The 24,751-nt window shown below is 37.9% G+C and overlaps 1 protein-coding gene across 4 annotated transcripts in view; it reads left to right on the top strand.

Moving 5' to 3' along the window:
• The window catches only part of PTPN4 (protein tyrosine phosphatase non-receptor type 4), a 206,525-nt gene that overhangs the window by 62,312 nt on the left and 119,462 nt on the right, over window positions 1-24,751 (top strand). Inside the window, exon 2 of one of the 4 annotated variants that reach the window (XM_055316227.1) lies at window positions 23,939-23,993. The exons of the other annotated variants lie outside the window; for them this stretch is intronic. The gene's annotated coding sequence lies outside the window, so the exon portion shown is untranslated. The remainder of the gene's footprint in view (window positions 1-23,938; window positions 23,994-24,751) is intronic. 4 annotated transcript variants of the gene reach the window in all.

The raw sequence follows: 24,751 nt of genomic DNA on the forward strand, positions 1-24,751 counted from the left end.
TTTATATTGACTTCCTATTATACAAGATGAGGATTTAATATTTAGTCCGTTTTACATTTTAACACACCTCACCCTAAATTCTTATGCCATAATTTTTAGTTACTGTGGATCTATCTATCCCTCTACTATTTATCTTTTTGTCTTCTGTTTATCAGAATTACAGATCTAATAAAAGAAACTGGAAATAACAGTAACTTAAATCAGCGAAAAGTTCATTTTTCTTTCATATAAAGGAATTCTAGAGATTGATGGTCCGGGAATGGATAGCAGCTTCACAGTTATCAAGGAGTCAGGTTCCCTGTTTGTCCTTTGCTTCCCTGAGAGCATGGCTATATAGGCAAGATCCCTTCATGATCCAAGAAAGCTTTTTGAGTTCTAACACACTTGTCAGCTTTTAGGTAGGTGGCAGTGTTCTACCCAAAACTGTGTTCACCTTTTGGTGGTTATTGAGCCAAAAGATACAGCTAAGCCAAAGAATAGAAGAAAGGGTTTTCAACACTGGTTATCTTTCCCAAAGTAGTGTCTCCTGAACAGCAAAATGGAAATTTTAAACTAAGGGTGTGCACATATTCATGAAGGATCTTGCACAATGGGGACTACAGCATGGAATGGGAGCAGAAGTCTTCTGAGGGTGACTGAGTCCAGGTCAGAGTAATGGGGGCTGGCAAGCATCAGTTCACTAGTCCAGTTGATCTGTGTCAACGCTCAGAGAGATTTAGGTCCTGCAGAGATAATGATGTGTATTAGATAATTCTTACCTTTTGAGTTGGCACTGGGAGTTTTACCACTGATTGATTGTTCCTGATATGATTAGGTTATATCCTGGCCTAATAGGGACTGTTTGCTCTTGTATCCTTTCACACGATGGCTAGGGACCTAAAATGTTCGTATGTCGAGAAAACTCTGTATTTTTCCAAGAACCTCTAACTCTTTATGCTTACTGTAGGGGAAAATGAAGTAGAAAGGGCATATGCCAGTGTTCTTCCCCATCTTAAGGAACATTGTTTATGAATTTTACTCTGTAGTTTCTAGTTACATGTTATTGGCCAAAATTTAGTCATATCTCCTCATTGGTGCAGAAGGGACTGGGTTTATTTATTGATTGATTGTAGGCTCCACGCCAATGTGGGGCTTGAACTCATGACCCCAAGATCATGAGTCACGTGCTCTACAGACTGAGCCAGCCAGGCACCCCAGTGCTGGGTATTTTAGATAATTGTTGCTACCCCAAACAATATTGGAGTTTTGTTGTTGTTGTTATTATTATTTATTTATTTATTTATTCATTCATTCATTCATCCATCCATTCATTCATTTATTTAAAATATTTTATTTATTTATTCCTGAGAGACACAGAGAGAGAGAGAGTGCAGAGAGACACAGGCAGAGGGAGAAGCAGGCTCCATTCAGTGAGCCCGATGTGGGACTTGATCCTGGGTCTCCAGGATCATGCCCCGGTCTTCGGTCTTGGCTGAAGACGGCACTAAGCCCCTGAGCCATCCAGGCTCCCCATGGAGTTTTGTTTTAAAGAAATGTGAGAAAATGGGAATGATATGCACAGTTGGCAGTTCCTGCCTTAAAGTCATTGTTTACTTTTTTATGATTATGCAAGTTAATTTACTGGAAGGCCAAACAGTATATTTTGAATATATTTTGTTCTTCCTAGAATTATTCATTGCCTCCTTTTAAAAAAATTTCTTAGTTTTCTTATAGCTTTTAGCTTCAAGTTTTCAAATAATGGGTATACCTCATTTTATTGAACTTTGATTTATTGCACTTTGCTGATACTGTATTTTATTTTTTTACAAACTGAAGGTTTGTTGCAACTCTGTTGAGCAAGTCTTTTGGCCTCATTTTTTCAACAGCATTTTCTTACATTGTGTCTCATTTTGGTGACTTTTGCAATATTTCAAACCTTTTCATTACTATTATATTTGTTATGTGATTTTTTTTAACTGAATATTTAATTTGTAAGAACAGAAGGAATGCAACAAGGATTAGAAGTTTTTTTTTTTTTGGATTAGAAGTTTATAATATACATTAAATATTTCTGTCAAAGGTATTTCAATTTTCAAAAGATGTTTCCCTGATTTCCCTTTTCTATTTTCCTCAGAGCAATAAGCAGTAATTACTACTCTCCTAAGTAGGCTGCCCTGTTGTATTGGACAGAAATTCTATCTTTATGTTTCAAGTCCTCTTCATCTCTGAAAACCCCCCCTTCCTTTCACCATAGTCTCACCACACTTTTTCACAGTAACATTGTACTCTGATAGAATTCCGTTACAGTGATCTTTGATATTACCATTGTAATTCTTTTGGGGTACCACAAACTATACCTGTATAAGGTGTGAACTTAATTGATAAATGTGTGTATTCTAACTGCTCCACTGACCAGCTGTTACTGTGTTTTCTTCCTCTCTCTGCTTTGGCCTCACTATTCCTGAAATATAAGAATATTGAAATTAATTACCCTACAGTGGCCTCTATATGTTAAAGTGAAAAGAACCTGTTTCTCATGTTATTCATTTAGTTTTTAGAGAGCACAAGTGTGGAGTGGGGGGAAGGGCAAAGGGACAGAGAATCTTAATCAGGCTCCACATCCAATGCAGAGCCCAGCCTGGGGCTCAGTCTCAAAGATCATGAGATCATGATCTGAGTCGAAATCAAGATTTGGACGCTTAAGTGCCCTGAGCCCTGAGCCACCCAGGTTGCCCCCATGTTTCTCAGTTTATTATTAAGATTTTATTATTCATGAGAGACAGAGAGAGAGAGAGAGAGAGAGAGAGAGAGAGAGAGAGAGGCAGAAAGGCACAGGCAGAGGGAGAAACAGGCTCCATGCAGGGAGCTCGACAAGCCCGACATGGGATTTCGATCCCAGGGGCCCCAGAATCACACCCCGGGCCGAATGCGGTGCTAAACTGCCGAGCCACCTGGGCTGCCCTGTTTCTCACTTTAAATCAAAAGTTGGAACTGATTAATAAGCTTACTGAGGAAAGCGTGTCCAAAGCTGAGATAGGCTGAAAGCTGGGTCTCCTGCAGCAGTTAGCCAGGTTGTGAATGCAAAGGAAAATTCTTTTTTTTTTTTAAACTTTTATTTATTTATGATAGTCATATGGAGAGAGAGAGAGAGAGAGAGAGAGAGAGAGAGAGAGAGGCAGAGACATAGGCAGAGGGAGAAGCAGGCTCCATGCACCGGGAGCCCGATGTGGGATTCGATCCCGGGTCTCCAGGATCGCGCCCTGGGCCAAAGGCAGGCGCTAAACCGCTGCGCCACCCAGGGATCCCAGCAAAGGAAAATTCTTTAAGGAAATTTAAATTGCTCCTGTAGTGAACACACAAATGGTAAGAAAGTGAAGTAATCCTTACTCCTGATAGGGAAAATATTTGAGTGGTATGGATAGAAGATCAGACTAGGTTCCCTTTAAACCAAAACCTAATCCAGAGCAAAAGCCTAACTCTTTCTAATTCTATGAAGGCTGAGAAAGGTGAGGAAGCTGTAGAAGAGTTTGAAGCTAGCAGAGGTAGTTTCATTAGGTTTAAGGAAAGAAGCTGTTTCTGTAACGTAAAGGTACAAGGTGAAACAGCCCGTGCTGATGTAGAAGCTGTAACCAGTTATTCCAGAAGATCTAGCTAATCATTGAAGGTAGCTACACTAAACAACAGATTGTCAATGTAGACAAAGCAGCCTTCTCTTGGAAGAAGATGCCATCTAGAAATTTATTTATTTTTATTTTTTATTTTTTTTAAAGGTTTTATTTATTTATTCATGGCACACACACAGAGAGAGAGAGAGAGAGAGAGAGAGAGAGAGAGAGAGAGAGAGACAGGCAGAGGGAGAAGCAGGCTCCATGCAGGGAGCCTGACATGGGACTTTCCTGGGACCCCAGGATCAGGTCCTGGGCTGAAGGCAGTGCTAAACTGCTGAGCCACCTGGGCTGCCCCCATCTAGAACTTTAATAGTTAGAAGTCCATGCCTGGCTTCAAAGCTTCAGTGGATAGGCTGTCTCTCTTATTAGGCGCTAGTGTAGCTCATGACTTTAAGTTGAAGCCACTGCTCATTGGTCATTCAAAAAATCCTAGGGCCCTTAAGAATCATGCTAATTATACTCTGCCTGTGATCCATAAATGGAAAAACAGAGCCTGGATTATAGCACATTTGTTTAAACAAGACTTAGTGAATATTTTAAACCCATTATTGAGACCTGCTGCTCAGAGAAAAAGATGCCTTCCAAAATATTACTGTTCAATGGCAATGTGCCTAGTCACCCAAGAGCTCTGATGGAGACATAATGCTTGTTAAGTTTACCTCCCCTTCCCATTTCTATTTTGTGTGCTTTTTTGGTAGACTATAAATGCAATCTCACAATGTCTTTTAATTTAAAATTTTTTAACAAATATTTTATTTCTTTATTCATAAGAGACACACAGAGAGAGGCAGAGACATAGGCAGAGGGAGAAGCAGGCTTCCCTGCTGTGAGCCCAATGTGGGACTCATTCCTGGACCCCAGGATCACGAACGACCTGAGCCAAAGGCAGAGAGACACTCAAGCACTAAGCCACTCAGGCACCCTCTTTTAATTTAAATTTAATGAAATTATTGAATTCATTGAATTTAGTCCTTCCATTTTTAAGTTCTTTTGTTTGTCCCTTCTGTTTTTTGTTTCTTCTTCCTTTTTTGCCTTCTTTGGATTATTTGAATATTTTTAGTATTCAATTTTGTTGTATCTTTTTTCTTTTTTTTCGAGTTGCTGTATGGATTATATATACCTACGTTTTACAATGTACTTAGATTTCATGTTTTACCGCTTCAAGTAAAACTGTACGCTTCCATTCATACAGTTCCCTATTCCCTCTACCGTTTTTGGTTATGGTTGTCATATGTATTAATTTTCATAGAATGAAATCTCCCCAAACATGCTATAAGTTTTACTTTCAGCAGTAATGCTTATTTTATACAATAGTAGGAGAAAGTAGTCTTTTATATTTACCCAGATATTTACCATTCTTTTGCTTGATGTTTCAGATTTCCCTGTGGTTTAATTTCATTGAAGTGAAGAACTCTTAAGTATTTTTTTTTTTAAGATTTTATTTATTTATTCATGACAGAGAGAGAGAGAGGAAGAGACATAGGCAGAGGGAGAAGCAGGCTCCATGCAGGGAGCCCGATGTGGGACTCGATCCCAGGTCTCCAGGATCACACCCCGGGCTGAAGGCAGCACTAAACTGCTGGGCCACTGGAGCTGCCCACTCTTAAGTATTTTTGTAGATCAAGTCTTCTGCAAATTAATTCTCTTAATTTTCCTGTTTGATAATGTTTTGAGTTGCCTTAAAGGATACTTTCAATGGATATTGACTTCTGGGTTGATAGCTGTTTTTTTTTTTTTTTTTCCAGTACTTTAAATATGTAGTTTAACTGTTTTGTGACCTCCATAGTTTTTGATCCAAGCTCTGCAGTCATTCCACTTATTGTTTTCCTATATGAAATTTATGTTTTTAAAAAATAGACCCTCCTTTAAAGTTTTAAGAAATTTGAGTGTAGCTTTCAGTGATTTGATTCTGATGGATCTGACCTTGGTTTTATTTAACTGAGATTTTCTAATCTTTAAATCCATTTCTTTGAACAAATTAGGATACTTTCCAGTTGTTACTTTTTCAAATATTTTTTTTGTCATCAGGAACTCTAATTATGTGAATTTTAAATTTTGTCTAGAGGTCCCTGTGTCTCTGTTGATTGTTTATTTTTTAAGATTTATTTATTATTTAAGAGAGAGTGTGCAAGTTGGAAGGTGGGGTATAGGGAAAGAGAGAGCGAATCCTCAGACTCCCCACTGAGTGTGGAATTCCATATGTGGCGCCTGAGCCCACCACCATGAGATCATGACCTGAGCTGAAGTCAGCCACTTAAAACAGCTGAGCCACCCAAGTGCCCCTCTTTTCATTTTTTTTTTATTATTATTTTTATTTTATTTTTTTTAATTTTTATAAATTAATTTTTATTGGTGTTCAATTTACCAACATACAGAATAACACCCAGTGCTCATCCCGTCAAGTGTACCCCTCAGTGCCCATCACCCATTCACCCCCACCCCCCGCCCTCCTCCCCCTCCACCACCCCTAGTTCATTTCCCAGAGTTAGAAGTCTTTATGTTCTGTCTCCCTTTCTGATATTTCTCACACATTTCTTCTCCCTTCCCTTATATTCCCTTTCACTATTATTCATATTCCCCAAATGAATGAGAACATACACTGTTTGTCCTTCTCCGGTTACTGTGGCCAAGTTCAAAAAGGGTGTTGCCTGAGTTCTCCTCTGGGATTTTGATGGAATCTTGTCTCACATTTAGATCTTTCATCTATTTTGAGTTTATCTTTGTGTATGGTGCAAGAGAGTGGTCCAGTTTCATTCTTCTGCATGTGGATGTCCAATTTTCCCAGCACCATTTATTGAAGAGACTGTCTTTCTTCCAGTGGATCGTCTTTCCTCCTTTATCGAATATTAGTTGACCATAAAGTTCAGGGTCCACTTCTGGGTTCTCTATTCTGTTCCATTGATCTATATGTCTGTTTTTGTGCCAGTACCACACTGTCTTGATGACCACAGCTTTGTAGTACAACCTGAAATCTGGCATTGTGATGCCCCCAGATATGGTTTTCTTTTTTAAAATTCCCCTGGCTGTTTGGGGTCTTTTCTGATTCCACACAAATCTTAAAATAATTTGTTCTAAGTCTCTGAAGAAAGCCCATGGTATTTTGATAGGGATTGCATTATACGTGTAAATTGCCCTGGGTAACATTGACATTTTCACAATATTAATTCTGCCAATCCATGAGCATGGAATATTTTTCCATCTCTTTGTGTCTTCCTCAATTTCTTTCAGAAGTGTTCTATAGTTTTTAGGGTATATTTTGAGAACCATTTGAATGGTAAATGTTCTCCAACCTTTTATTTTCAGGTTGTAGGTGTCCTTCTGTCTAAAATGAGTCTCTTGTAGACAGCAAATAGATGGGTCCTGCTTTTTTATCCAGTCTGAAACCCTGCGCCTTTTGATGGGGTCATTAAGGCCATTCACGTTCAGAGTTACTATTGACAGATATGAGTTTAGTGTCATCATGATATCTATTTAGTCCTTGTTTTTGTGGATTGTTCCACTGAACTTCTTCTTAAAGGGGAGTTTTAAGAGTCCCCCTTAAAATTTCTTGCAGAGCTGGTTTGGAGGTCACATATTCTTTCAGTTCCTGCCTGTCTTGGAAGCTCTTTATCTCTCCTTCCATTTTGAATGAGAGCCTTGCTGGATAAAGTATTCTTGGTTGCATGTTCTTCTCATTTAGGACCCTGAATATATCCTGCCAGCCCTTTCTGGCCTGCCACGTCTCTGTGGAGAGGTCTGCTGTTACCCTAATATTCCTCCCCATGAAAGTCAGGGACTTCTTGTCTCTTGCTGCTTTAAGGATCTTCTCTTTATCTTTGGAATTTGCAAGCTTCACTATTAAATGTCGAGGTGTTGAACGGTTTTTATTGATTTTAGGGGGGGATCTCTCTATTTCCTGGATCTGAATGCCTGTTTCCCTTCCCAGATTGGGAAAGTTTTCAGCTAGGATTTGTTCAAATACATATTCTGGCCCTCTGGCCCTTTCGGCGCCCTCGGGAACCCCAATTAAACGTAGGTTTTTCTTCCTTAGACTGTCATTTATTTGCCTTAATCTGTCTTCATGGTCCCTTAATTGACTGTCTCTTTTTTCCTCAGTTTCCCTCTTTGCCATTAACTTGTCTTCTATGTCACTCACTCGTTCTTCCACCTCGTTAACCCTCGTCGTTAGGACTTCTAGTTTGGATTGCATCTCATTCAATTGATTTTTAATTTCTGCCTGATTGGATCTAAATTCTGCAGTCATGAAGTCTCGTGAGTCCTTAATGCTTTTTTCTAGAGCCACCAGTAGCTGTAGAATAGTGCTTCTGAATTGGTTTTCTGACATTGAAGTGTAATCCAGATTTTGTAACTTTGTGGGAGAGAGGGCTGTTTCTGATTCTTTCTTTTGAGGTGAGGTTTTCCTTCTAGTCATTTTGTTCAGTGCAGAGTGGCCAAAAACAAGTTGTATTGGAACACGGGGGAGTATCTTCTGAATCTGTAGACTTTAAGTCCCTTGACTTCCCCTGGAACTGGTCCGTCCAGCTGGTCTTCTGGGGGAGGGGCCTGCTGTGCTGATTTTCAGGTGTTAGCACTTGGGGGAGCTGCTCTGCCCCTGCCTGCTGCCGGGCTCAGCGGGGGTTGTTTACCCCGTGGGGCCCCAGGAGGAACAGCAGCAGTTGCTATGGCAACTCCTGAAGCCTGGATTCAGCCTCCGCAGGAACTACGGGGCTCGGGGCTCTCGGTTCTCTGCCCGCAGGGCCTGGAGGCTCCGGGTCGGGGCCGCTGATCTGCTCAGCTCGGGGCAGGAGCGTCCTCGCTGTCCTGGGCCCTCCCGGCCTCTGCCTGTCCCCGGGGAGGCCGGATCCTGGGCTGTGTCCCGGCGCCCTGTGCTCCGGGGCCTGCGCTGTGGGATTCGCGCTCCCGCCCCGCAGCCCCCTCCGCGGAACCGCCGCCCGAGCCCCTCCGAGCTGCTCCGGGCCCCGCCGTGAGCGCTGCAGCCCTTAGGGAGCTCGGCACACTCTCCCGGGGCGCAGGTGCCTGTTAGTGTCCCAGGGAGCCCGAGGGCATCCCCGCCCTCCTGGGTCCTGCTCCAACTCCCTGCGAGCCCCTTTCCGCCCGCCCGGGAAGGTTGGTGCAGCTCCTGCTCCTCCGGGACGGGGCTCTCCTGTCCTGGGGACACTCGCCCCGGCCTCAGCCCGGCTCCTCGCGGGGCCCCTCCCCCTCGGAGGCCTTTTGTTCCTTTATTTCTTTTTCCCCGTCTTCCTACCTTGATAGAAGCGCGAACTCTTCTCACTGTAGCGTTCCAGCTGGTCTCTCTTTACATCTCAGGCCGAATTCGTAAATTTTCAGGATGGTTTGAAGGTTATCTAGGTAATTTGGTGGGGACAGGTGATTTGGGGACCCTGCTCTTCCGCCATCTTGCCCCTCCCCCCCTTTTCATTTTTTATAAACTTTTTTCTTTATTTCAGATTAGGTATGTTACTCATCACCTTCAAATGGACTTTTCAGCTGTATATATGCATGTATGTATGTATATATTTTTTCTTGAGTTTCTATATATTCTTTCGTTTTAAGAGTATTCACCTTATATACTTATGGAGAATAGTTGTACTATGCTAAAGTCTTTGCCTGGTAACTCCAACATTGAATCATCTCAAAGTATTCGTCAATTGACTATCTTTTATCTTGGAAATTGTTCAGATTTTTTCTGGTTCTTAGTGTATCAGGTAATTTTTTATTGTATTCTGGAGATTTTGGAATATTATGAGACTTGTGTCCTGTTAAAATCCATTATATAATATTAATTTTGTTGTTATTTTAGTAGGAGATTAACCCAGTACTCAAAAACTTTTTTTTTTTTTTTTTTCCCGGCAGTGGTTCCTACATCAATTCAGTTTCAAAGCCTTTTCTATATAGGCTTTGGGTGTGACTTTGCATGCAGAATTGGTGGGCTAGTTTGAGGCTGATGCTGTGGCTCAGTTCTCTCAGTCACTGCTGTGGTTCTTTGTACATATTCTGCACATGCACAGGTTTGGCACAAGGCCAGGACTTACGCTGATTTATGTTCTCCACGTTTTCTGGCTTCTGGTGGCCACTTTTCATACTCGGGGCAGAAGGATGAAGTTCTTTGTTCTTTTGTGGGTAGTGCAGTCTTTCTGTGTTGGGCAGTCCTATAGGATTGTCTTAGAGTTAGCGCTGAGAGAAAAGTGAAAAATTAAAAGCAAACTACTCTTCAAAAAAACCCTTTTTTCCTGGTTCTTCTATGCAGAGATGGGTGTTCTCTCTCCTAAAAATTATTAGGAGTTTTAGTTCCTACAGTATCATCACCATGGCCATGCCATTACATGATTGGTGCTGTCCCTGGGGCAAAGCTGGTAGAGAGGAAAAATGTGTCCATCTCCACCCCCCCACACACACTCTTCAGTTCACAGGGCTCCTTCTCTGATCATCTTACCAGAAAATTGGGCTTCCCTTGTCCCTTTTGATGCACATCCCTCCTGTGCAGTTCTCTAATTCAACCCATCTTTGAGTCACAGGTGTAAGTAATTAAAATTGAAGGGGGTAAAAAGAAAACCTGTAAGGTTCACCATACCTCAGATTGTGATTTTGCCTTTCCCCTCTGCCTGCTGTAATTTGCTTTTTGGATTACTCATGTAATTGCTTTATATATTTTTATCTCAAGTCTTTAGTTGTAATCAGTGAGAAAAGTAGCTTCTAAGCTTCTAGTGTGCTTATTTCATTTTGGTGTGCACCAAAAATTGATTATGAATCTTTTCTTAGCTACATTATGCTACATCAAGTTTTTCTTTGGTAGTTGTTTAGGGTCTTATCTACTTACTTGTTTCTTTGTTTCTTTTTTTTTTTTTAAGGTTTAATTTATTTATTCATGAGAGACACACAGAGAGAGGCAGAGACATAGGCAGAGAGAGAAGCAGGCTCCTTGAGGGGAGCCCAGTGTGGCACTCAGTCCTGTGACTCTGGGACCACGCCCTGAGCCCAAGAAAGACGCTTAACCACTGAGCCACCCAGGTGTCCCCATACTTGTTTCTATAAAATGACACTTGGCTAACTCTCAGTTTCTCATCTGTAAAAATTTTCCTGCTTTTCAGTATGTTCTCTTGTTTAACCTAGTTACCCATAAATATGCTTTTATTTTTTATTGTTTGAATAATATTTAGGATATGTTTCTTTAGAAACAGATTTCTTTCATATATTCAAATTAATATTTTATTGGACAATTTTATAGCAACATGATTCTTAGTTGTAGCTTTGTATTAATTATCTGCCAGAAAATAGTAATCTTTCATAATCTTGCTGTATTATTTCCTTAGAGCTTTTGGATCTGTTTTTTGTTTTTTGTCTATAACAATGTGGTAGGACAATTAATCTCTTTTTCATAGAGAATTCAAACCCAGGGAGTTTGTACCTTGCTCATAGTGGTAGACTGCCACCAAAATCCTGGCTCTCTGACTCTTCAAACTGATGATTTTATCTTCCACACCATCTGCTATCAGTTGAGGTTTGTTCCTTTTCTGTATCTTCTGATCAGTGACACAGATTAAAAATACATTAAAAGTTGTGGTCACAAAAGATTGGAGATAAGTAGTCCACCCTGCTGTTTTTCTTATTATTTTTGTATGCATAGGAATTTAATGGTGGGCACTTAGGGAAGGCTTATTAGAAGTTCAGATTCCTATCTGTACACCTCAATTTCATCAGTCTGTTTTGAGGGTCAGAAATCTATATTTTAAAAGAGTATACAAGATGATTTGGATGCATGTAGTCTCTGTCCTTATAGAAAAATGTAGTTGGGAGGGATGGAAGGCTGCCTTGGCCTCGTTAACATTCTATAATTAGCCATTATTTGTAGAACACATTTTTCTCTTTGTTCATTGCATATGGTAAATGGAACATAATCAAAATCCATGTTAAATCCCATCTGTATTATACTTAGAGTAGGTTTTCTTTTTCTTTCTTTTTCCTTTTTTTTTTTTAAGATTTTATTTACTTATTTATGAGAGACACACAGAGAGGCAGAGACATAGGCAGAGGGAGGAGAAGCAGGCTCCATGCAAGAGCCCGATGTAGGACTTGATCCCATAACTCTGGGATCACATCCTAAGCCAAAGGCAGTTGCTCAACCATTGAGCCACCCAGGCGTCCCTAGAGTAGGTTTTCTGTTTAGTATTTTTCTAAAGATGAATGAGAAAGTATAGTTTTACAAGGGGTTGTCTTTAGCAAGAGGTTTTGAGCCTATGCATATCTAGTAGTAATTCTCAAATGGGCTGATTTTGTACCTGCTCCCCCTTCCCCAAGGGACTTTGGCAATGTCCAAGCATTCTGGTTGTCACAGTTGGGTAGGAGCTACTGGCATCTAGTGGGTAAACCAGGGATGCAGCTAAACCTTTTGTAATATGCAGGACAGCGCGCGCCCCCCCCCCCCCCCGCCTCAACACACACACACCCTGAGAATGATCTGATGTAAAATGTCTGTGGGCGGCCCGGGTGGCTCAGCGGTTTAGCGCCGCCTTCAGCCCAGGGTGTGATCCTGGAGATCTGGGATTGAGTCCCATGCTGGGCTCCCTGCATGGAGCCTGCTTCTCCCTCTGCCTCTCTCTCTCTCTCTCTCTCTCTCTCTCTCTCTCTCTCTCTCTCTCGTCTCTGTGTATTCTCATGAATTAATAAGTAAAATCTTTAAAAAAAATAAATAATAAATAAAATGTCATCTGTGCCAAAGTTGGTTGGTTGTGAAACTGTGCTCTAAATTAGTGTTAAATGAAAAATTTTTGATTAATACATTTATGTTTTTGAAAGAATCTTCTTTTAGTTGCAGTTTTGTACCATTTGGGTGTTTTTACTTTTGAATTTTAAGAGTTAGGAGATTTTGTTTTGTCCCATAGCACACTCCCATACACAAACATTTCTTCTTAAGTTGATAGTTTCTATTGTGCATTTGCATAACAACACTGGATACATGAGAATGACTAAATTAAATCCAACCTGTGTGTAGATGTCTAATCTCCCTGTGAAAAAAATCTATTTTAGTTCACCTTTTAAAGGAAGACAAAGAAGGAAGGTAGAATGTTTGGGGGATTAATTTTTAAGTGGGGGGGGTTCTACTGTGCAAAGAGTAAAATTTGCAAGTTTTGTGTGCATCAGCAAAAAATACATTGGAGTTCCCACTAGGCCATTTACTTGCTAATTTTCCTTGGTAAAACAAAATTTTCCCAATCTGAATGAATATGAACTGGTGTTTCATTGAGAGTTTTGGTAGTCATGTGGAGTAGAAGTAACTTTATTTGAAATACAACATATATAAAATAAAACTCAAATCTTAGGGGAATCTGCTTGGTTTAGTCAGTAGAGCATGTGACTCTTGATCTTGAGATTGTGAGTTTGAGCCCCACATTCGTGAAGCATACAAAAAAAAATCTTAAATGTAAGATTGATAAAAATGACAAAGTGAAATCTTCTGTGAAACCACCATTGGATCAAGATATAGAATATTACCAATATGTTAAAAACATTCCTTGTACTTACTTCTTGTTTTTTACTCCTTGCCCAAGGTGGTTACCAGACTGACATCTATCACCATAGATTAGTTTTGTTTGTTTTTTAATGTTATTAGAATAAACCATACAATTACTGTTGTTGTAAGTCACAGTATCAGCAGTTTCATATATGGTTCAGCCTAAATATTCCACCCCTTCTGTATGTATAATATTCCATTTCTGGTAGCTGGTCTCCCAAAATAGCCCTGCAGTGAACTTTACAGGTAAACTCACAGCATTGCAGAATTCCTCACCCCTGAATTTTGCCTAGCCTTTGCGATTAATTTTTATCCAAGGCAGTAAAGAGACTCTTTGTGATTACCGGTAACATGAAGCCTTCTACCTTCTACCTTCTACCTTCTAGTTGGGTCTCTTAGAACTCACACTCTTGGAACAGTCTCAGAATCCAGCTGTCATGCTGTGAGAAGTCTATATCATATGGAGAGGCCATTATTTGGAGGCTCTCATTAACAGTCCCAGCTGATATTCTGGCCAGCAGTCAGCACCAGTTCCAACAATGTGAGTGAGCCATCTTGTACATCACGCTACTGTCAAACTTCAGATGAATTTAATAGCTGCCATCTAACTGCAGCCATGAGTAAGAACCACAAGCTGGGCCCATCATCCTACCGGAGCATGAAAGATATTAATACTTCTTAAAAAACATTGTGGTGTGTTTACCATAAAGCAATAGATAGTGAGTTATCATTGCATAAGTATACCAAAATTTATCCATCGCATTGTTTGTGGACTCATGGTTTCTTTACATTGTGGGGCTACTTTGAATACTGAAGCTCTAAACAATTCTTATACATACATACATACATACATAAATATATATACTTCTATTGGGCAAATATCTAAAAGTCAAAAGACTGGGTCACAGTGGTTATGTTTGCATGTACACTTCATCAGCAGTTTATGATCCTCACTAACACTTGGTATTTTTAAATTTCAACCATTTTGATGCTTGTGTTATAGTACTGTGGTTTTACGTTCTAATGAATTTTTTCAGCACTTAACACAATAACACTAATCCTACTCTTCCAGTGAATAAAAAGGGAAGTAACAGTTCACAACTCATTTTGCAGAACGAGCACAACCTTCATATTAACAGCTAGTCAGATCATTATATAATAAAGGAGTATAATAGACCAATATGAACAAAACTTATAAAATTTCCACACAAATTATTAGCAAATTAAAAACTATGCATGTACACAAAATACTCATAAATTTGCTTATACCAAGTTAGGTTAATTTCAGCAATGTAAAATATAATGGAGAAAATCCAAGTGATCAATTCCCCAGTGTATTAAAAAACAAACAAAAATTTAGTGGATTAGAAATAGAATTTACATAAACTGCTAAAAGATATTTACAAATACCTAAGGCATAATAAGAAATGAAATATTGAAAGTTTTGCCCTAACAGTGGAAACAAGACAAGAATGTTTACAATCTAGGACTTCATTGTGCTTTTGTTGTTGCTGTTTCCTATATACTTATTGATCATTTATGTTTCCAGTTTTTTTACTCGCACTCTTTTTGTGGTTTGCCAATAATTTTGTTGACTTTTGCTAAAATCTTCGTGGGAAAAGATTTCTCAATTCTTCTTGGTAGGACTTGTCAACTTTTACTGTGTATGGTTTAACAGCTTTATTGAGATCTACTTCACATTTAAACTGTATATAGTTCCTTTTTAATTGTATAATTCAGTGGTTTTTCATATATGGTAATATTTTGAGAATTGTAATATATATAACATAAAATTTGCCACTTTAAAGATTTTTGAGTATACAATTCATTTGCCTTGATTACAGTCGCACTGTTTTGCAGCCATTTGCTACTGTCTGTTTCTTTCTTTAAGATTTTAAAAATTAAAAAAAAAAGATTTTAAAAATTTATTTCTGATATTTCTCAGAATGGCAGAGACATAAGCAGAAGGAGAATCAGGTTCCCTGTGGGGAGCTTGATGCAGGACTCAATCCCAGGATTCTGGGATCATGACTTGAGCTGAAGTCAGACACTCATCCACTGAGGCATCCAGGCATCCTACTAGTCTGTTTATAAAATTTTTTCAGTCACTCCAAACAGGAACTCTGTAATCATTAAGCAGTAGCTTCACATTTCTCCCTAACCCCAAAATTTATGGGTTTGCCTATTATAGATACATAAGAGGAATCTTAGAATATCTTTTTTTATGTATGGTTTGTTTCGTTTAGTTTAAGGTTTCTTTTTTTTTTTTAATTTATTTATTTATGATAGTCACACAGAGAGAGAGAGAGAGAGAGGCAGAGACACAGGCAGAGGGAGAAGCAGGCTCCATGCATCGGGAGCCCGACATGGGATTCGATCCCGGGTCTCCAGGATCGCGCCCTGGGCCAAAGGCAGGCGCCAAACCGGTGCGCCACCCAGGGATCCCAAGTTTAAGGTTTCAAGATTTCATGTAGCATGTATCAAAACTGTTCCTTTTTTATCTCTGAAAAATACTCCATTGTATAGATTTACCACATTTTGTATATCCATTCAGCTGTTGATAGAGACTTTGGGTTGTTTTCACCTTCTATCTCTTGTGAATAATGCTGCAATGAACATTAGTATACAAGTATCTATTCATGTCCCTGTTTTCAGTTCTGTAAGGTATATACCCAGAAATGTAATTGCTGGATCATGTGAAAATTTTGTTTAGCTTTTGAAGAACTGCAAAAATGTTTTCTAAAATGACTGCACCATTTCATTCTGACCAGCAATGTGCAAGAGTTCCAGTTTCTCCATTTATTTGACAACACTTGTTATTTTACACTTTAAAAAAATTATAGCCATCTTAGTAGATGTAAAGTGGTGTTTTTTTATTGAGTTTTATACTGTATTTTTGGAACTACTCTATTTGGTACATAGATTTTAAGAATTTGTATATTGTTTTGGCAAATTCTACCTTTTATCATTATCTAATATAATGATTTTCTTGATACTTAGTGGTGTTTTCTTAGAATCTATTTTATTTGATATAACAATTTCTACCAGGTTTCTTTGATTGGTATTTGCCTTTTACTGTCTTTTAACTTTTAATCTTTTCATGAGCTTACTGGGCTTTTGTATATCTTCTTTGTAGAAATGTCTGTGTGAATTCTTTGCTCATTTTATAATTATTTGCCTTTCTATCTCTGAGTTGTAAAAATTCTTTATATGTTTTGGTTTCATGTATCTCATCAGATAAAGGTTTTACAAATATTTTCTCTCATGCCATGAGTTGTCTTTTCATTTTGTTAATGATATCACTTTTTGAAATATAAATGTTTTTGTCTTTAAAATTAATTTCATTTTTTTCTTTTGTCACATATGCATTTGATATGCTATCTAAAATACCATTTTCTTGGCTGTGGTCACATAGATTTACTTTCTGTGTTTTTTTTTATAAGCCTTTTTTAGTTGTAAGTATTAATTTTATGCCTATAGTCCATTTGGAGTTCACTTTTTATGGTGAGAGGGAGGAGTCCAATTTCATTCTTTTTAATGTAGATATCTAGTTTTCCAGACATGATTTTTTAAGTTAAGTTTTAAATTTTAATTCCAGTCTAGTTAACATACATTAGTTTCAGGCATACAGCATAGTGATTCAACAATTCTGTACATTCCCCAGTGCTCATCACACTAAGTATACCTTTTAATTCCCATCACCTGTTTCATCCCCACCCCTACCTCCTTTCTAGTAACTATCAGTTTGTTCTATATACTTAAGAGTCTGTTTCTTGATTTATGTATCTGTTTCTCTTTTCTCTTTGCTCATTTGTTTCTTAAATTCTATATATGAGTGAAATCATACAGTGTCTTATTAAAAAACAATAAGACTGACTTATTTCAGTCAGTCTGACTGCTATCACTTAATATTATATGCTCTAACTCCATGCATGTTGTTGCACATGGCAAGATTTTGTTCCTTTTTCTGGCTAAATAATATTCCATTGTGTACTCCATTTTATGTATGTCACCTGTTCTTTATCCACTCATGTATCAGTGGAACTTGGGCTGCTTCCATAATTTGGCTATATAAATAATGCTGCAATAAATACAGGGTTGTGGGCAGCCTTGGTGGCTCAGTGGTTAGGCGCTGCCTTCAGCCCAGGGTGTGATCCTGGAGACCCAGGATCGAGTCCCACATCAGGCTCCCGGCATGGAGCCTGCTTCTCCTTCTGCCTGCGTCTCTGCCTCTCTCTCTCTCTTTCTCTCTCTCTCTGGTTTCTCATGAATAAATAAATAAAATCTTTAAAAAATATATAGGGTTGTTCATGTATTCTTTTCTTTTTTCGAGAGAGAGCAATAGAGACTGTTTTTAATTTTACCCATTCTGTCACCTGTTTTAAATTTAGCCATTCTAATACCTGAGGTGGTATTTCATAGTTTTGATATGCATTCCCCTGATGAGTGATGTGGAGATGTCTTTTGGCCATCTGTCTTCTTTTAAGAAATGCCTATTCATGTCTTTTGCCCAGATTTTAATTTGATTATTTGTTTTTTGGCTGTTAAGTTGTATCAGATTTTTATATATTTTGGATACTAATCCTTTATTGGATATGTCATTTGCAAATATGGTCTCCCATTCAGTAGTTTGTCTTTTGATATTGTTGATTGTCTCTTTTGCTCTACAGAAGCTTTTTATTTGGTTGTAGTCCCAACAGTTTATTTTTGCTTGTATTTCCCTTGCCTTAGGAGATATATCTAGAAAAATGTTGCTGTGTCTGCTGTCAGAGAAATTGCTATTGTCCTCTCTTTTATGATTTTTATGGTTTTAGGTCTCACTTTTAGGTCTTAATCCATTTTAAGTTTATTTTTTGTGTATGGTGGAAGAACCATGTTCTTCCAATGTTCCAATGTTCATTTTTGAAAGGACAATTCATTCTCATTTGAGTTGTCTTGACCCCCTTGTAACAAACCAGCCCATAGTAAATGTAAGAGTTTATTTTTGGATTCTCAATTTTATATTCTATTCCAAAGTCTTGCCTTATATGAACACAACATCACCTTGATTCCATAGTTTCATAATAAGTTTTGAAATTGAGAAATGTATTTCAACATTTGTTTTTCTTTTTTAAGATTTCTTTTTAAATAAAGATTTTATTTATTTATTCATGAGAGACACACAGAGAGAGGCAGAGACCCAGGCAGAGGGAGAAGCAGGCTCCATGCAGGGAGCCCGATGTGGGACTTGATCCCGGGTCTCCAGGATCCCGCCCTGGGCTGAAGGCAGCACTAAACCACTGAGCCACCGGGGTTGCCCTCAAGATCGTTTTAGTTGCAAATATATTTAGGACTTCTGGGTCCTGGTGGTGGATTGACTCTTTTGTCATTCTAAAATGTCTACTTTGTGGTAAATATTTTTTCTCCTAAGTCTGTTATATCTGACACTAATATGGGCATTCCTCCTTTCTTTTGAGTAATGTTTGCATGGTATATCTTTTCCATCATTTACCTTCAACCTATCAAATCTTTATATTTGGCATTTCTTGGATACAGCATATAGTTAGGTCATGTATTTTTTATCTTCTCTGCCTGCCAGCCTCTCTTTGAGTCCTGGTTGAAAATTGCTTTTTTTAAGAGAAGGGTTTTATGTACTTTTCCAGTAACTTGAGGGCACCATCATGCCAAGATCTCTTGTATTTTTTCACTTGGGGTTCTCTAACCACATTGTAGCATGAATTGTGACCAGACAGGCAAGTTGTACTTTTACTTTTTAATGTTAGTCGTGAGTTTCTCATACGTAGCCTTTATTATGTTGAGTCATTTTTTTTCTATACCCACTTACTGTTGAGACTTATTATCATAAGTGAATGTTGAATTTTGTCCAGTACTTTTTCTGCATCTACTGAGATGTCCATATGATTTTCATCCTTTGTTGGTATATCACTTCAATTGATTTACAGATGTTGAACTATTCTTGCAACCCTGTAATAAATTCCTCTTGGTCCTGGTTATGATCCTTTTAATATATTGTTGAATTCAGGTTGCTGTTATCTTCTGTTGAGGATTTTTGCATCTGTATTCATCACGGGTATCGGCATGTTTGTTTTGTTTGTTTTGGTGGTGTCTTTGTCTGGTTTTGATATTGGGAAATGCTGGCCCCATAAAATGATTTTGGAAGCATCGCTTCCTCATCAGTTTTGTTGAATAATTTGAAAGGGCTAGGTACTGACTCTTTAAAGTCACTAATGAGGCCATCTAGTCCTGGGTGTTAATAAGGTTTTACGAATTTTTTAAGTTACAGATTTAATTTCAACACTTGTAATTAATCTATTCAGATTTTTAATTTCTTTGTGATTTAGTCTTTATAAGTCATGTATTTCTAAGAATTGTCTATTCTTCTAGGTTTTACAATTTATTGGCATATACCTGTTTGTAGTAGTCTGTTATCATCCTTTGTATTTCTGTAGGGCCGATTGTTACTTCATCATTCCTGATATAACTTATTTGGGCCCTCTCGCTCTCTTTTTCTTAAAGGATATTGTTAGAGATTTATTATCTTTTCAAAGAAACTACTGTTAGTTTTGTTGATCTTTTATTTTGTCTTTGAAGTCTCTGTTTCTGCTCTGATCTTTACTCTTTCTTTCCTTCTGCTAATTTTGAGCTTTGTTCTTTTTCTGGTTGATTTAGCTGTAAGATTAAATTGTATATCTGGGATTTTTCTTGTTTCCTTAGGTAGGCCTGTATCACCCTGAACTTGCCTCTTAGAACAGTTTTTGCTGCATCCCATAGATTTTCCAAAGTTGTTTTTCCATTTTCATTTGTCTCAAGGTATTTTTTTAATTGCTTTGTTGACCCATTGTTAGTTTAGTAGCATGTTGTTTATATACATGTTTGTGTTTTTCTGTTTTCTTCTTGTAATTGATTTCTAGTTTTATACTGTTGTGGCTAAAAAAGATCCTTGATATGATTTTAGTCTTTTTAAATTTATTGAGACTTTTTTGTGGGCCAGCATATGATTTATCCTAGAGAATGTTCCATGTGCACTTGAATGTGTGTTCTGCAACTTTTGGATGAAGTGTTCTGTTTGGATGAAGTGTAACTCTGTATATTTACTGAGTTAATCTGGTCTACTGTGTTTAAGGCCACTCTTAATGGTTTTGTTTTTGGTTGATCAGTCTTTCCATGTAAGTGGGATATTAAAGTTCCTTGCTATTATTGTGTTAGCGTCAATTCCTCCCTTTTTTGTCAGTATTTGCTTTTATATATATAGGTGTTCTTATGTTAGTTGAGTAAATATTTATGAATGTTATATTTTCTTTTTGAATTGGCCCCCTTTATAATTATCTAATGCCTTTGTGTTTTGTTACAGCAAAATTTATGAGGTTTCATTTTATTTTTTCCACTTTGAATAAGGTATTTTGTATGCTTTTTCTCCTTTATTCTGTTAATGTTAAATTATTAGTTATATGTGTAGCTTTTGTGATATTAAATGCTCTACAAAATCTTTGAATCTTTTTTTGTCATCATGCCAAATTCAGTTTGCTAGTATTTTATTTGAGATTTTTGCATCTCTATTCATTAATGTGATTTGCCTTTATATGTTCTTTTGCTGTTATTTTTCCCTCTTGAATTAGAATCATAAGAGTAATTGAGCAACATTCCCTGCTTTTCTGTTCTTTGGAATAGTTTTGGTAAATGGAGATTATGTATTTTTTAAAGGTTAGAACTCACAGATTTGGTAATGCTACGTATGCTTTTTAGGTGTGAGATTTTAAACAGTGTACTGATTTTCTTTCATTGTTTTAGGTCCATATGCTCTCTGTGATTCTGTTTTGCATTTTTGTTCTTGTTAATTTTTTTATATCTGTTACTCCTTGTTAGAGGCTTGCATGTTGTTAATTTTTTCAGACCATATATTAGTAATTTGGGGGTATGGTGAAGTACTGATTTGGGTTAAATTTTTTCTTTTCATATGGATATCTGGTCAGCTCCCTGGCATCTTATTGAAAAGAATTTCCTTTCCCCAGTGCCCTTTAGTACTTGGAAATAAAGTTTGTATGGGTCTGTTTTCTGGCCTTTTCCTCCTGTTTCTAATGGTCTCTTGATCTATCTTTCCCAGTCCATATTGTCTCTCCATTATTTTAGGTTTTTTGTATAGAGAAAATAATTTCATATTTTAAATTCTTTTAATCATTAAGTTTATAGTCTTTATAGTTCTGTTATTTGAAGGGTTTTTAAAAAGATTTTATTTACTTGATAGCACAAACGGGGAGTGGAAGGCAGAGGGAGAGGGAAAAGCAGTTTCCCCACTGAGCAGGGAGCCTGCTATGTGACTCAATCTCAGGACCCTGGGATCGTGACCTGAGCTGAAGGCAGATGTTTAACTGACCGAGCTACCCAGGGGTCCCTTATTTGAAGTTTTATTTTTTATTTATTTATTTATTTTTTTGTGCCTTATTTGAAGTTTTAAAAGGAATGTAATTAGGCTTTCCTGACTTTTGCTCTGATTCCACTGGTGTTTTATAATTTGGGATTGTGACCTTTGTCTTCAGGTAAGCATTATCTCTGATACCTGTGTATTCAGGGTTAAGGATGTGTTCCTTGAGGGATGTTTTGTTATTACCCAGGACTGATATTAGATCACAATGATTCACCTTTGTGAATTTATAAGCAATAGATAGTATCAACTCAAATTTTGACCCATATGAGGGCAGCCTTGTGGTTGTAAATTTTCAGGGGAGACTTCTCTTCATCAGGATCCCAGGTAGAGGGTGCAAAGCCTCTTTGATTTTTATCCTGGGCTAGTGGGAGGATTTTTTCCCCCTTATTAGTCTGTCTTTAATTAATAATGTCACCATTCGGGATCCCTGGGTGGCGCAGCGGTTTGGCGCCTGCCTTTGGCCCGGGGCGCGGTCCTGGAGACCCGGGGTCGGGTCCCACGTCGGGCTCCCGGTGCATGGAGCCTGCTTCTCCCTCTGCCTGTGTCTCTGCCTCTCTCTCTGTGACTATCATAAATAAATAAAAATTAAAAAAAAAATAATGTCACCATTCAGGTTTGAAGTTTAGTCCTGTATCTCACCTTATTTGAGCCCATGTGCTACTCCCCATGTCTTACTTGTGTGTGATAAACTTAGACTGCTTATTCTATGTATATATTTATATATTTATTTATTTTAGAGTTAAAGCATGTATGAACCTCTGAACATGGGAAGGAGCAGAGAGAGAGACAGAGTGAATCTCAAGCCAACTCCCTGCTAAATGTGGAGCCTGACCTGGGGTTCAATCCCATGACCCCAAGACCCAGACCCAAGTTGAAATGAAGAGCTGGGCGCTCAACCAACTGAGCCTTCCAGGTGTCATGACTGCTTATTCTTTAACATGCCTTTCTGTGGCAGTCCTAGCACAGCTTTTAAGTTTTCTATTTCCTCCTTTTTCCGTGCTGTAGGCTTCTTTTCAGCCCAGCTATACAGTTAAAAGAATGTTTATTACATTTTTTTCCCAGCATCTCCAGTGATTTTGTAGCAGAGTTCTTAGATTATCTACTCTGCCATATTGCTGGAAAGGAAAGTTGGTATTTTTAAATGGGTTTTACAAAGTAATTGTGTGTTTTCAGCTTTAAAAAATGTCCTTTTAGATGAGAAGACAAAATATAAATAGTCTTCCATTGTTGATAACAACAAAATAATTCTATCAAACAAAGTATTTTTATGGTGATTGTAAGCATAGACTCTCTTAGACCAGATAATCTGGGGTAGAATGAAAGTTCTGCTACTACCTGTGTGATCTTTAGAAATCTTTGCTCATTTTCTGTGTCTCAGTTTCTTAATCTTAAAGAGTCTTAATTGGACCTACCTCATAGAGTTGTTTTGATAATTAATTGAATAAATATATGTTCACTTACAACAGTGTCTGATATACCAAGTATTAAGTGTTTGCTATTTTTGTTGTTAATTATTACTAACTTTGCTAGTCAAAGATTCTTTCTCTTTATGTAAAACCTTTTCTCTGACTTCTATATAGAAAAAAGAGGCAGTTTTTTTTTTTTTTAAACTGTAGAAGGCATAGTTTATATTGAGAGTACCATAATATTTGTTTCTCTTCCTTCTGTTTTATAAATTCTTTTTTCGGCAGAAAATAGAAGTTAAAAAAAAAAAAAAGAAAATAGAAGTTACTGCTACTCGCTTAAGCCCCTACTAAAATGTACATTGTCCATCAGTAAGTTACCTCCTTTTCTTTTCAAAATTATTGTGTTTATGTTATCTCTTAAACTTTGTTGTTAATCTTTCTTCACTTTTTTTTTCTTTTTAAAGATTTCATTTATTTATTCATGAGAGAGAGAGAGAGGCAGAGGCAGAGACACAGGCAGAGGGAAGAGGAAGCAGGCTCCATGCAGGGAACCCGATGTGGGACTCAATCCCGGAACTCTGGGATCATGTCCTGAGCCAAAGGCAGACGCTCAACCACTGAGCCACCCAGGCGTCCCAATCTCTCTTCACTTTAGACTCCTAATGAAATCCTTTCCCACTGTATAGGCTTCATTCAGGGGTATAATCAAAGTCTATACTTTTAAGAGGGATCTAAAGGGTTTCAGTCACTGTTAAAGAGTCATTTATAGGCCTTTGACTTAAGCATTATGAAAATAATTATTTCCTACAGCCCTTCAACGTTTCTTACCTGCCTTACCTGTTACATAATTGTCTTTTTTCTTATGTGAAGATACTCCTCTTTTCCATCTGCAGGAGAGCATCTTTAGAAACAAGGAACCTCAGAGATCATCTAATTTTAATTTAGTCTTTTTCAGACATTTTGAAGTCTCTGCCGTGAAGATGCTCATACACACGTATACGTGTGGGTAGGTGAGTGGGTGTAGTGGATCAGTTTCACTTACTGTGATTGAAGCAGGAGGCCTAAATTTGACCTTTCCTTCCTCAGTACATGAACTAGGCTATCCTCGTAGGTTAGAGTTGATGAAACTGGCCTAGGTAGAAACAAAATTCACTCAAGGCTACCCACTATAATTGGTCAAGTAAGAACTTGGCCTATTTATTATTTCCATTTTACTGTACTATCCTGTAAAATATTTTTCTGTGCTCTAGGTTTTGTCACGCTGCTGCTTGGTGTTTCTTATATAATTGTCTAACACATCTGTCCTTGTGCTTGGCCTGCTAATAAGAATTTCGTTTTTTCCTGGCAGTTGTTATTGACTTAAAGTTCCGGTGATAAACCTAGATAAGTTCTATTAGGAACAATTTCTTCATTTTTAAAGGAACTGTTTCCAATAAGTTAGTTTCTCTGCAGGTACACTATGCTTTAGATATTTTTCTCAAATGCTTTGTTGTTTATTGGTCCTCTTATGAGGTCAGGAAAACTGGAAAACCAGGAATGCTTGCAAAGGGATTTACAAGCCATATAAACTTAGATTTTTTTTCTGTAGGCCCTTTTATCATTCATTTATTCAATTAACCAAATATATTTTTTTAAGATTTTATTTTTATTTATTCATGAGAAACAGAGAGATAGGCAGAGGCAGAGGGAGAAGCAGGCTCCCTGCAGGGAGCCCTATATGGGACTCAATCCCATGACCCTGGGGGTCATGACCTGTGCCAAAGGCAGA

This window comes from Nyctereutes procyonoides, unplaced genomic scaffold (assembly GCF_905146905.1).
Source record: "Nyctereutes procyonoides isolate TBG_1078 unplaced genomic scaffold, NYPRO_anot_genome, whole genome shotgun sequence".
In the NCBI taxonomy this organism is placed as follows: Eukaryota; Metazoa; Chordata; class Mammalia; order Carnivora; family Canidae; genus Nyctereutes; species Nyctereutes procyonoides.